Below are 12,220 nucleotides of genomic sequence, written 5' to 3'. Positions count from 1 at the left end.
AATGTATGTGGAATAACTGAAGCAAAATGGAGAGGAGAAAGTGTGAGAGAATGGGAGTATGGATGGGGTATATGTGCAGGAGTAGATGAGAATGAGAGGGCAAAGGAAGGAGTGTGTATAGTTGTGAGTAAAAGATGGAAGAAGAGCATAAGACAGTATGGATCAGTTGGGTCAAGGATTGTGTGGGTAAAGTTGAAAGTTGGAATACAAATGTGGGCGACTGTGTGTGTGTATGCGCCAACGCAAGATTGTGCTAGAAGAGTGAGAGAAGAGTTCTGGACAAATGTGGAAGTGTGCATGGAAAAGTTTGGAAGGAATGAGACAGTGTTTTTGATTGGTGATATGAATGGTAAAGTTGGTAATGTGAAGGTGGATGGAATAGTTGGTGAGTGGGGTGTGCCTGCCGAGATAGATGAGAATGGGAGTGCGTTAGTGGACATTTGTGCTGGGAGGGGGTTGGTGATAGCCAATACCCTCTTCAGGCATAAAATGATCCACAGGTATACATGGCGAGTGATGAGAAGGGTGGGTGGTGAGCTGAATGAAAGGAAGGCAATGATTGATTATGTGTGTGTGGATGCGAAGATGTGTAAAGGATGCAAGAGTGTATAGAGGTTAGGGGAGTGGACTTTCTGACCACTACTTGGTGGTGGCCAGAATTAGGATGCAAGTGAGATGGAGGAATAGAAGAAGGGAAAGATGAGAGGAAGGAGTAGTTGCAAGGAGAGTGGAAAGGTTACAAGACGATGAGAAAAAGGCAGAGTATCAGAGAGAAGTGGAGGAACGATTGGGCAAATATGAATTAGAGCAGATGGGAGACGTGAAAGGTGTGTGTAAGATATTTACAGAAGAAATATGTGCAGCATGTGATGTGGTGTGTGGAAGGAAGAGAAGGCGGAGGGGGGTGCAAGGAACAGCGTGGTGGACTGAAGAGGTGAAACAGGCTGTGGCACAAAAGAAGAAAGCATACAATGAATGGGTGAGAAATAGGGGCGTGGAAGAAGTTGAGAGGCGGAAGAGAGAGTTATATGTGGAAAGGAAGAGAGAAGTGAAAAGAATAGTAAGAGAGAGTAAGAAGAAAGTGGATGAGGAATTTGGAAGGAATCTGAGTGTAAAGTGGAGGGACTGTAAGAAAATGTTCTGGAGAGAAGTGAAAAGAGTAAGACAGGGTGGAAGTGAAGTTAGCAGGGGAGTGAAAGATAAAAATGGTAGATTACTAGTGGAGAAGGGAGAAAAAGTGAGCAGATGGAGAGAACACTTTAAGGAATTGTTGAACGTAGAGGATGGAAGTAATGCGAGTATAAGTGGCTGGGGAATGGCTGGGAGAAGGAGGGAGGTGAGAAGACAGGAAGAAATCAGTAGGATAGAAGTTGTGGAAGCAATGAAGAAAGTTAAATTGGGGGAAGCCCCAGGAATTGATGGAGTGTGTGGTGAAATGCTTAAGCATGGGGGAGAGATAGTAGTAGAATGGATGTGGAAGATGTGCAGATTGGCTTGGGAGGAAGGTAGAGTCCCGGAGGATTGCAAGTCAGGTATAATTATTCCCTTGTACAAAGGAAAAGGGGAAAAAGAAGTGTGTGGTAATCATAGGGGCATTTGTCTTCTTAGTATAATAGGAAAAGTGTATGGTAGGATACTTATAGACAGAGTTAGAGAAAGAACAGAGAAATTAGTTGGAGAAGAACAGGGAGGCTTTAGGAAGGGAAGAGGTTGTGTAGATCAGATATTCATTCTTAGATCTTTAGTGGAAAAGTTTCTAGAGAAGGGAAAGAAGTTGTATGCGGCTTTCATGGATTTGGAGAAAGCATATGACAGGGTGGATAGACAAGGATTGTGGAAAGTGTTAAGAATATATGGAGTAGATGGGAAGTTGTTGAATGCTGTGAAGAGTATGTACGATGGTGCGAAGGCTGCACTGCGTGTGGATGGTGAACTAAGTGAATTTTTCTCTTTGAAAGTTGGTTTGAAACAGGGATGTGTCATGTCTCCATGGTTGTTCAATCTGTACATGGATGGGGTAATAAAAGAGGTACAAGGTAGGGTAGTGGATGTTGGAGTGGCCCTGGTGAGAGAGGATAGTGTTTGGAAACTCCCTGTACTGTTGTTTGCAGATGATACTGTGTTGTTGAGTGAAGACGAAGGGGAGCTGCAAGGCTTGGTGGATGAGTTTGAGAGAGTGTGTAAGAAACGGAACCTAAAGGTGAATGTAGGGAAGAGTAAAGTGATGGTCTTTGAGAGAGGTGAAGTTAGTGAATGTACAGCGAGGTTAGATGGTGAGGAATTGGAAAATGTGAGTACGTTTAAGTATTTGGGTAGTGTGATGAGTAAGGATGGAGGTTTGGAGGGTGAAGTGCTTGAAAGGGTACAGCAGGGAAGAAAGGTTGCTGGTTCCTTGAAAGCAGTGATAAGAAACAGGGAAGTGAGCATGGAAGTGAAAAAGTTACTACATGACAGTATTGTGATACCAACTCTAACGTACGGAAGTGAAGCTTGGACATTGTTGGAAGGACACAAGTGAAGAGTGAGAGCAGTGGAAATGAGTTATTTAAGAGGAGCCTGTGGAGTCACATGGAGAGACAGGCTGACGAATGAGGATATAAAGGAGCATTGTGGTGTGGATGTGGATGTGATAGGAAGCGTTATGAGGAACACACTTAGGTGGTTTGGCCATGTGGAGAGGATGGAGGGTGAAAGACTGACGAAGAGAGTGTATGTGAGTGAGGTGGAGGGGGGAAGAGGGAGGGGGAGGCCGAGGATGAGATGGAGGGATGGGGTGGAGAGGTATATGAGAGAGGGGGGTGTGAGTTGGGAGCAGGGCAGTGATATGGCGGGGGACAGGGCGACTTGGAGGCGATTTCTTTGTGGCCACCCCAAACGGGATTGAGGCGTCTGGCAATAGATAGATAGATAGATGTATCCATTTTGCAATACTTAAAGTGCAAAGCATGTACTTACAAACTCCGTGTTGTTGTAGTCTAAACAAACCTCTGGGATGACTCAGCGTATTCTTTCGTCTTGGTTCTATTTCCTGTTTGTAGAAGTCTTGTTTAAACTTATTATTTTTTCCTTTTAATAATGAACAATCATTTAGTCTAACCTGGTACTGAGCTTGACTCATACAAAGATACTATTTAGGTAATGCCACTGGCCGTGATGATTTGGTACGGAGCGCAGGTGTCACACGTCCGCCTAGATTGAATCCCTCTGTGTATGGTATTGTGTGCTGGGTGTTGTTTTGATGTTCCTTGGTGTGGGTGGATGTGCTGCCATGTATTGTAGTGGATGTTGTGGGTTTGTAGAGGCTGCAGCAAGAAACTGGGCACCTCTCATGTCTAGGTGATCCTTGACTTTGAGGACTTTGGTTTCTTGATGTAGGTGGTCTGTGGGTGTAGTAGCTGTGCAGCCTGTGATTATTTTTAGGGCCTTGTTCTGTATGGTCAGTAGAGTGTTGTAGTGTGTTTTGGTCAGGTTAGAAGCCCAGGCAGGGCTTGCATAATTCATCACTGAACGTATGTATTGTTTGTATACTGTGGTGGTGGTTTCTTTGCTGTGTCCGAATGTTGTATGGGCAAGTGACCTCAAAGCATTGAGTCTTGGTGTTATTTTATTTTTAACGTTTGTGATGTGTTGTTTAAATGACATTGATGTATTGCAAGTTACACCAAGGATTATGGGTGTGTGTGTGTGTGTGTGTGGTAGGGGAGTGTTGTTTATGGTGAGGTGTGGGATGTGACTGTTCTGCTGTCCAGTTTGTGAGAAGGGTCACTGTAGATTTGGCTGGGGCTATTTTGAGCCTGTTTGTGGTGAACCATTTGTGTAGTGTGTTGAGGTAAGGTTGAATGATGTGTGCAGCTGTGTTTGCATTTTGGTGTGTACATGTAAGTGTTATATCATCTGCATTGGAAGCTATGTGTATCTGTGGGGTGTGGGTACGTCATGCATGTATAGATTAAAGAGTGTAGGGGACAAAACAGATCCTTGGGGGAAGCCGTTTGTGAAGTTTCTGATGTTAGAAGACCGACCGGCAAATGTTATGTGTGCACATCTGCCTCCTAAGTAGTTTGCCAGCCATCTTTTTATGTTATTGTGCATGTTTGTGTTGAGTATTATGTTTGTGAGGTTGTGGCGGGGGATGGCATCAAAAGCTTTACTAATGTCTAGTGTGATTAGGAGTGTTCTGTGTGGTGGCCTACCTGAATTCATGCCATCGAAAACTCTCTGTGTAAGGTCTGTAAGAAGGGTGTTTGTGGAGTGTAGTGGCCTAAAGACATGCTGTGACTGGGCTAGTGGAATGTGAGGTGTGACTAGTCGTAGTATCAGTCGTTCAGTGACTTTAGAGAGGGTGCAGCAGAGTGAGGCGATGTGAGGAAGGTAACGTGGGGTCTTTGTTGGGTTTAGGGATAGTGATGATACTGCCATGCTTCCAGATGTTGGGTATTATGTTGTGTGAGTAGCTGTAGTTTGATATGTTGGTGAGTGCTTGTTTGCCTTGTGGTCCAAGGTGTTTAAGGTGAATGTTGCTTATGTTGTCTGGTCCACAGGCAGATGAGTGCTTGAGGATGTTAATGATGTGCTTCGTCTGCTTGTAAATGAAAGGTGCGTAGTCTGGGTCTGTGGGGAACTGTCTCTTACATCTGATGATACGTCGGTCTTCCGGATGGGGGGTTAGATGGCTGACTTGTGAAATGTGATTGATGAGAGTGTTTGCTTGTTGTTTGTTTGAGGGTATGGTGTCTGTTGTTGTAATGGCAGCATGTGATTGTGTGGTGTTGCTGTTGGAAAGTGTGATGCTGTTTAGTGTTTTGTAGAGTTTGCTGATGATTGTTTTGTGGTCAAGTGTTTGAAGGTAATTTTTCCAGTTTAGTGTTTGCTGTTCTGATATTTTACTGTTTAACTGAGTGTTGAGTTCTTGTATTTGTTGTATGGTGCCTTGTGTATGGGGTTTTGGGGAGTGTCGCAGTGTTTCCCGTTGTCTGATGAGGCCTTGAATTTCTTGTGTGAAGTTGGGGTTGTGTCTTTCTGTTGTCTCTAAGGATGTGTCTTTTGTCTGCGTTTTGTATGGTTGTATTGAAAGTGTGCACAGCAGTGTTGAAGTTTGTGATGGGTGTACTGTTTAGTGTTTTGAAATGTTGTTCTGTTTCAGTTACAAAGACCTCCCAGTTGGCTCTCTTATAATTAGTGTATGTGTGTTTGTGGCCAGCTGGGGTGATTCTGGTTTTGGTAGTGATGATGATTGGGAGGTGATCAGAACCTAGGGTTTTAACGACTCTCCATGATGTAGTGGGAGCAAGGTTTGGGGAGCAGAAGGTGATGTCTGGAGATGATGGGAGGAAGAGGGCTTGGTGTGGGATATGGGTATGTTGGTCTAGACTGTTTAGTATGAAAAGATGATCTGTCTGGGATTGTAGTACCAGCCCTCTGTCTGTGTCAGGGTTGTTGACATGCCAGGCCGATGACTTGGCGTTGATATCACCACCCAGGATGATGTTGGGTATGTTAGTGATGTGGTGTATCTGTGGAGAGTAATTGTGTGGTACTGTGGGGGATGACTGGGGGGGAATGTATGTGTTAGTGATTGTTATGTGTGATTTGTTGCCAGTGCGTATTTTAACTGATTGTATTTCTGTTGTGGTGTCATGTGGGGGGAGAAGTGACTTTGTGTGTGCACTGGTATCTGCAAAGTTGATGGATTTGTGTACCAGGGTGATGAGTCCACCGCCACCGTCGTCGACCCGGTCTTGTCGAATGGTGGTGAAGTTGTGAAATGTTGGTGTTTTCTGTGCTCTGTGTAGTTTTGTTTCTTGTAAGATGGCAATGTGTATGTTCTGTTGTTTGATGAATTGTGTGAGTTCATGTTTTTTGGTGTTTATGCCATCTATGTTTAACTGAAGGATGTTTATGTTGTGTGTGCGATGTGTGTTGGCTGCTGCAGCACGGGAAGGGGTAGGAGGAGGTTGTGATGGAAGAAAGGGTTGAGGTGGATTAGGATGGGTTGGAATGGGAGGAGTTGGGGGACTGGATGGTGTGGGAAGGGTCAGTGGGTTTGGCTGTGGAGGTGTGAAGGAAGTGGGAGTAGGATTGGAAGGGGGGTTGATGGGTGGGGGGAAGGAGCATAAGGAGCAGGTCCAGGTGTTTGTGTAATGTTTCCTGGATGCAAGTGTTGTGCAGGTGTAATGGGTCCAGTTCTTGCAGGAGTTGCATTGAACTGAACCCTTTGTCTGTCGGCTCGACGTGATAGGTTTTGAGCATGTTGGACATATGTATTTGTTGGTGGGTCCTGGATTGCTCTCAATGTCCCCTCTGTTTTTCACAGAGATTAATGTATGAGAATCATCAATATTTTGGCTAAGCCAAACACTAACATGCTTTACACTTCAATGATTTCTAAAGTTACCCAAAAGAAAGCCAATTGTAAATACAAATAATTTTTCAGAACAAAGAAACATCACAATGGCTGAAACAAAGTTTTCATTTTCCACTTCTGACAATTTATCACATTCCTTTTCTTTAACCCCTTAAACGCGGCCGTGTACAGCCGATCCCCCCCCGTGTGGCAGGGTTGTAGCGGGGTCTGAGTACCTGTGGGAAAATATTTGCCAAAAATCAGAGATTAACCCTAGAACATTACAATTTTTATGGCATATAGTACTTACATTCAGCTTTCTCCTGAGACAGGTGTTGAGCCTTCATGGACTACCCAAGGACTTGTGGAGACTTGCAAAGTTGGTTAACAAAGTCTTCACTTTCACACCTCCAGCAACCCGGTTTCCCCTCTACCACAGCCTCAATCTGTCACAGTACACTTTATACAACAACGTACAGGTAGTTTGGAATCCGTATTTGTACAATAAGCACTGAAAATAAGGCTACAATCAACGGAGCGTACGGCCGACATGCAGCGCGGCGGCGGTCTTCCCGTCACTGAACACACATTTCCCTTTTCACAGCTAAAAACACGTATACTACATTATTTTCCTTCATAGTACTTCCCAAAGGCTCGCTTGGCACTATTACGGCCATAAAAATCACTGTCACTGCCAGTATTGTGAAGCGGGAATGAGAAAGACCACCGCGGCGCAATTTTATTCTGCCTTACGGCAGGCACTTTAATCTCGCTCCTGTCGGCCACTCGCACTTCATTTCTATCGCTCACTTTCACTCTCGCTGTCAGTTTAGTGCCTTATTCATCAGTGTCACTGTCATTAGTTATAAAAATAATATTTTCTACACACCAAACTGTCACTGTCAGAACACAGAATAGAAAAATATGCTTTCAACTTCTTACACTGGCGTGACTGTCACTCTCAATATTTATATTATTACTATGTACAATTATTTACACTGAAATCACTGTCACTGTCAGTGCTTTTACAACTACATACACTAATTTACACTCAACAGACTGTCACTGTCAGTACGTACAAGAAAACTAAACACTAGTATCACTGTCACTCTCAGTATTATTTACAAGATTTTTACCCTTATTTTCAATATCTAGTCAGGCTGTGGTAGTCAAAGAAACACGGGTAAGCGCAGAGGGGAATTTTGCACTCTTTGCACTGCAAGGAGGTGTGCCTAAATGTTCTGTCTTGCCTGGTAGTGTGGCTGCACACATGACACCTCCTCAGTGCTTTTCCCCTCTTGGCAGTGCTAGGCAGTGGCTCCAGGCGGTGTCGCTGAAGGTAGTCCTGGCACTGTAGGCGGTCTGGAGGTGTGTGTGAGTGGCGCCTGGGACCTGATGGCAGTACCTGCCCAAAACACTGAGGCAGCTGGTACACACATGTCTTAGAAAACCGCCGGAGAGAGTAGTTAGCTGCTTCCTGTTCTTGATCTTATACAGGATGAAGGCGTTCAGCATGCACATATCAAGCAAGTGCAAGAACACCTTCCTGTACCAGCGACGGTTCCTCCTCAGGCAGTCAATCTCTCCGATCATCATATCTGACTTGTCCACCAGCCGCATATTGACGTAGTAGTCAATTACAGCATCAGGCTTCATCACAGGATCGTCAGTCCTTCTGTCGACCTTCCCTGTGGCTTGCATTTCCCCCTTGTGAACTGTGGTGAGCACATTGACGATCCTCTTGTCGTGCCACCTGATCGCCAGCATCTTGTCCGAATTTTTCAGGTGCAAGTCTCCCCGCTTTGATCCTTCAGCCTAGGGGAAGGCAGGGTAGTGTGCCCTATTGCTCCTGACAGTGCCACAGGATCCGACGCCGTGCTCTGAAAGGTACTTGGCGAGTTTGGGAGCTGTATAATAATTGTCCATATACAGGACATGATTCCCACCAAAGTACTTTTCCAGAAGCACTTTCACCAACGGCCATACTACGTTGAGTACACCGCTTCCCGTCCGATCAGCGAAGTTAAGCAACGTTGGGTCTGGTTAGTACTTGGATAGGTGACCGCCTGGGAACACCAGATGCTGTTGGCATCCCTATGTGTCAAGTGGGGTTGGTGGAGGATTAGTGCCCCTCCCTGTAAAACAATTAACTCTAAGCCCTTGGCCACCCTGTTTGGGATACATGGCGTCTGGCAATGAATGAATGAATGAATGAAACTTTCACCACAGAACCAGAGAATCCAAGGGGGTCAGTCTTGTCCAAGTCCACATTGCTGGCGGTGTAGATAACGAAGTCTAGGATGAACCCCGTCTTGCAGTCGCACAGCACGAAAAACTTTATTCCAAAGCGGTGGCGTTTGCTAGGAATATACTGCACGAACCGAAGACAGCCCCTGAACAAAACCAAGACTCGTCAATCACTACTTTCTTGAAGGGCCGAAGGAACGTCATAAACTTGTCCTTGATCAGGTTCAGGATTCCCCTCACTTTCCATAGGGGGTCAGTTTGGGAAGGCTCATCGTCGTTGGCAAAGTGAAGGTACGTCATGAGTTGCCTGAAACGATCACGACTCATGTACTTGTTGAAGATGGGTGTGGGGCAAAGATCGTCAGCACTGCAGTACTCGAGCTTGTGCTTCCAGTTATGTGGCATGAAAAGCATCAAGCCGATGAATACATATAGTTCCCGGATCGTCACAGGAACCCATGCTGCCATCCGCGACGTGGATGGCATTGCAGCTTCACCTTCACCTTCACGAACTGCAGCAGATTGGCCTTCGTACCTGTTCGTCTCGGAACAAATCTGCTCCATGACTTCGTTTTCCAGGAAGGCCAACAGGTAGTCCAAACATTCACCACCCTCGGGGACAGGGAAGTCAGCCTGTAACCCACACCCAGTGGCATCAAAGGGCAGATCCTCTGGCACAAAATCTGAGCCCTCAGACCACACAAAGGCATCCAGAGTGCCCTGCCTAGGCTGGGAGGGGGTGGGGGCGGCGGGGGGTGAGGCAGGCCGTGTGGCAGTGGGTGAGGCAGGCGGTGAGGCAGGCGGTGAGGCAGGCCGTGTGGCAGAGGGTGAGCTAGGTCGTGTCTGTGTGGTGGTGGTGGTGGTGGGGAGATAAGGAGAAGGTTCAAGGTCACTCGCAGTAGCCTGAGTGGTGAGTTGCCTAGTGCGGGAAACCTTACCACTAATTCTAGCACTAGGAGACACTTTCCTACTCATGCCAGCACGAAGATGGGGTCTACGAAAACCTCTATGCAAACCAGACTGCCTACTTCCCTTCCAAGGTGGTGAAGGAGACTTTGAAGACTCAGGAGAAAGCACAGCAGACAAAGATGACGAGAGAACGGGGCTGGGAGTGCGAGGCGGTATGGAGGCAGCGTGACCTGGTGTAGGGGACAATGGCCGGTCTGAGGAGGACAATGGCTGGGAACCGGGGTCACCACTTCGCTTCCTCTTGGCCCCCTTACCATACACTACTCCCTTTTTCACTGGAGCCTTGCCTGTTGAGGTGAGAGGCACAGGAATTGTCTCTTCCTGCACCTCAGACTCAGCACTCGATAGAGTGTCTGATTCGGCAAGGCTTGATAACACTCCAACGTCACTACCGTAATCCATAGAAGCTTTCAATAATTCTATGCCTATAGCCGAGTCACTAAGGCCCTTAGCACTTCCTAGTAAGGGTTTGGACGGGGTAGAGGTCACAAAGCCCTTTTTCGGAGGGCTGGAAGGCACAGACTCGGAAGAGCTTGAATGAGACATGGTGTCACCTTCAGAGATTGCGGTAAACTGACGCTAAACACGGGCAAACCGCGGGAAAAAAAGCTAGTGTGACAACTGGGGAAACAAGTGTTTCCAATTAGCATAAAGAGCTTGCGAGAGGAAGGCGCAGAGTGACATGTCTGAGCTGTCTGTGCGCTGCCATATAGCACAACGAGGGGGGCCGGGCAGCGGTGCGTGGGTGGGTAAAAAAAAATGATACTTAGCAACAACGGAGGTCAGTGGTACAAAGGTCAAGTGTGCTAAAAGTAGCTAAAGGGTGGCAGTACTGATAGACAATACCAGCTGGAGCCTGCTTGCCCGCGGTTATTCAAAATTTACTAGAATCGCAAACGCGACGATCCGCCGTTATGTCCTTTTCGCCGAGTGTCGCAAACGCGACGATCAGCATTTAAAGGGTTAATAATGTTATAATTTAGACCCCTGGATTATTAAGAGTAAAGTAAATGACACTAATCAATTGTGTACTGTATCTGGATTATGGGCCTGGAAACAATATCCACAGGTGTAGGGAAGAATATATCTTACTACCTGACCTAGGTCCACGTTAGCCCAGAGTAAGGGCGCGGCAATCTGTCAGCTTCGGGGCAACCCCGCCTATCATACCTTTGAGGTTCACACTTACAACATATATGATCCTGCAGTCTCACAGAAGCAGCACAACATGGTTTCAGTCAGTACAGTAAGGCAATCAAATCTATCTTATCAAATTTCTTTGAGTTTCCACGGAACACTGGCAAGAAGACCAAGTACAAGGTGAGTGCCACTCAGACACCATATTTGGCAGAATCACTTCATACTTCCTCAAACACAAAATCAATGAAAAACAAGAAGCAGAGCCAAGGCACAGCAAACCCGTTCCTGGCTAGTCCTAACATATAAGCACAACAGGATATCTAGTCAGAGATGTCACATATCAAATTTGGTGTAAATCTGGCGATAACTGATGATTTTATGCCCATTTGAAATTTTAGGCCTGACCCACCTGACACTGACCTTCCTACCGCTAACTGGTGGGTGATCCCCCGATTGAATGAGGAATGTTACAGCATGCAGATTTGAAAGATGCAACTTAAAGTTTTGGTTTTATGTTGACGAATTCTAAAGGAGTTATGACAAAAAAATGATTTTTTAAATTATTACAGTCGACCCTCTGTCCTCGCGGTTCCTCTGTTTGCAGTTTCGATTGTTCGCGGTTTGTCACCAGGGAAACCAGATCACCTTTTTTGAAGTCCAGAGAAAAATGGAAACACATTCAAATCGTGCGCCACACACAGCATACCGCCCGCAGCGCCACCTGCGCCATCCCCGCATTGTTTTGAATCTCTCGCGGCAAGCTCTCTCTCTTTTTATATCTTTTTCTTATCACGTTTGTTAGCAATTAAGCACAGTATTGTATATTATTGTATAAAAGTACAGTACAAGAACAAAACTGTACACAGGAAGTGGTGGAGGAAGTATTTACGAAACATGTTTTGTTTGTTTCCTGCAGTGGTGTGACAACTGCAGTGGTTACCATGGTAACGGTAGTGGAGGGTGAGAGTGTAGCTGTGACGAGTGGTGTGAGCGGCCATCCACCTATGCAATTAAACTATTTTTTTCATACTTTAATTATAAATAAAGTGTTTATTGTCATGTACACAGGGGTTTTCTTTCATTAAAGAAGGAAATGGGAGGCTAGGGGTGTTTTTAGGGGGGCACCAATTTTACACGGGTTTTCGATCTTTGCGGGGGTCTCAGGCCCCTAACCCCCGCAAAGACAGAGGGTCGACCGTATTATTATTTTTTTTTTTTACATTTTTTTGTCATACAGCCTAGGCCTTGGCCCAAAATTTAACTAGGTGATCAGAATGTCACAGCCCATCATCCCTGTAATTTTGGTAAAACTCACACCAGTACAGACAAACACTGATTTACAATACCCCTAGATGCGATTCCCAGGAATAGTGATGGAGGCTGAAACAGCACCCTACTCCGCTTATCGTAGGCCTACCCCTGGGTTTGCGATGGATTTGATTTTTTTAACCAATTTTGATTATATTTTAGACTTAAATTTTGTGTTTATGTTGATTTATAAACTGTTTTAGACTCAGATTA

At 45.7% G+C, this 12,220-nt stretch overlaps 1 protein-coding gene and 1 non-coding gene across 2 annotated transcripts in view; one reads left to right on the top strand and one right to left on the bottom strand.

Annotated features, from left to right (window-relative positions):
• Nucleotides 1-12,220, bottom strand: part of Msh6 (DNA mismatch repair protein Msh6) — a 746,240-nt gene that overhangs the window by 434,771 nt on the left and 299,249 nt on the right. The gene's annotated exons all lie outside the window — the stretch shown is intronic.
• On the top strand, nt 8,316-8,434 carry LOC145402521 (5S ribosomal RNA). Its single transcript, XR_013897815.1, has one exon. It is a non-coding gene; the product is annotated as a 5S ribosomal RNA (ribosomal RNA).

This window comes from Coenobita brevimanus, chromosome 57, assembly GCF_032717465.1.
Source record: "Coenobita brevimanus isolate Jiangsu-jjx chromosome 57, ASM3271746v2, whole genome shotgun sequence".
Taxonomy (NCBI): domain Eukaryota; kingdom Metazoa; phylum Arthropoda; class Malacostraca; order Decapoda; family Coenobitidae; genus Coenobita; species Coenobita brevimanus.
Note: the sequence above shows the minus strand (reverse complement) of the source record. Positions and strands in the feature narration are given on the sequence as shown.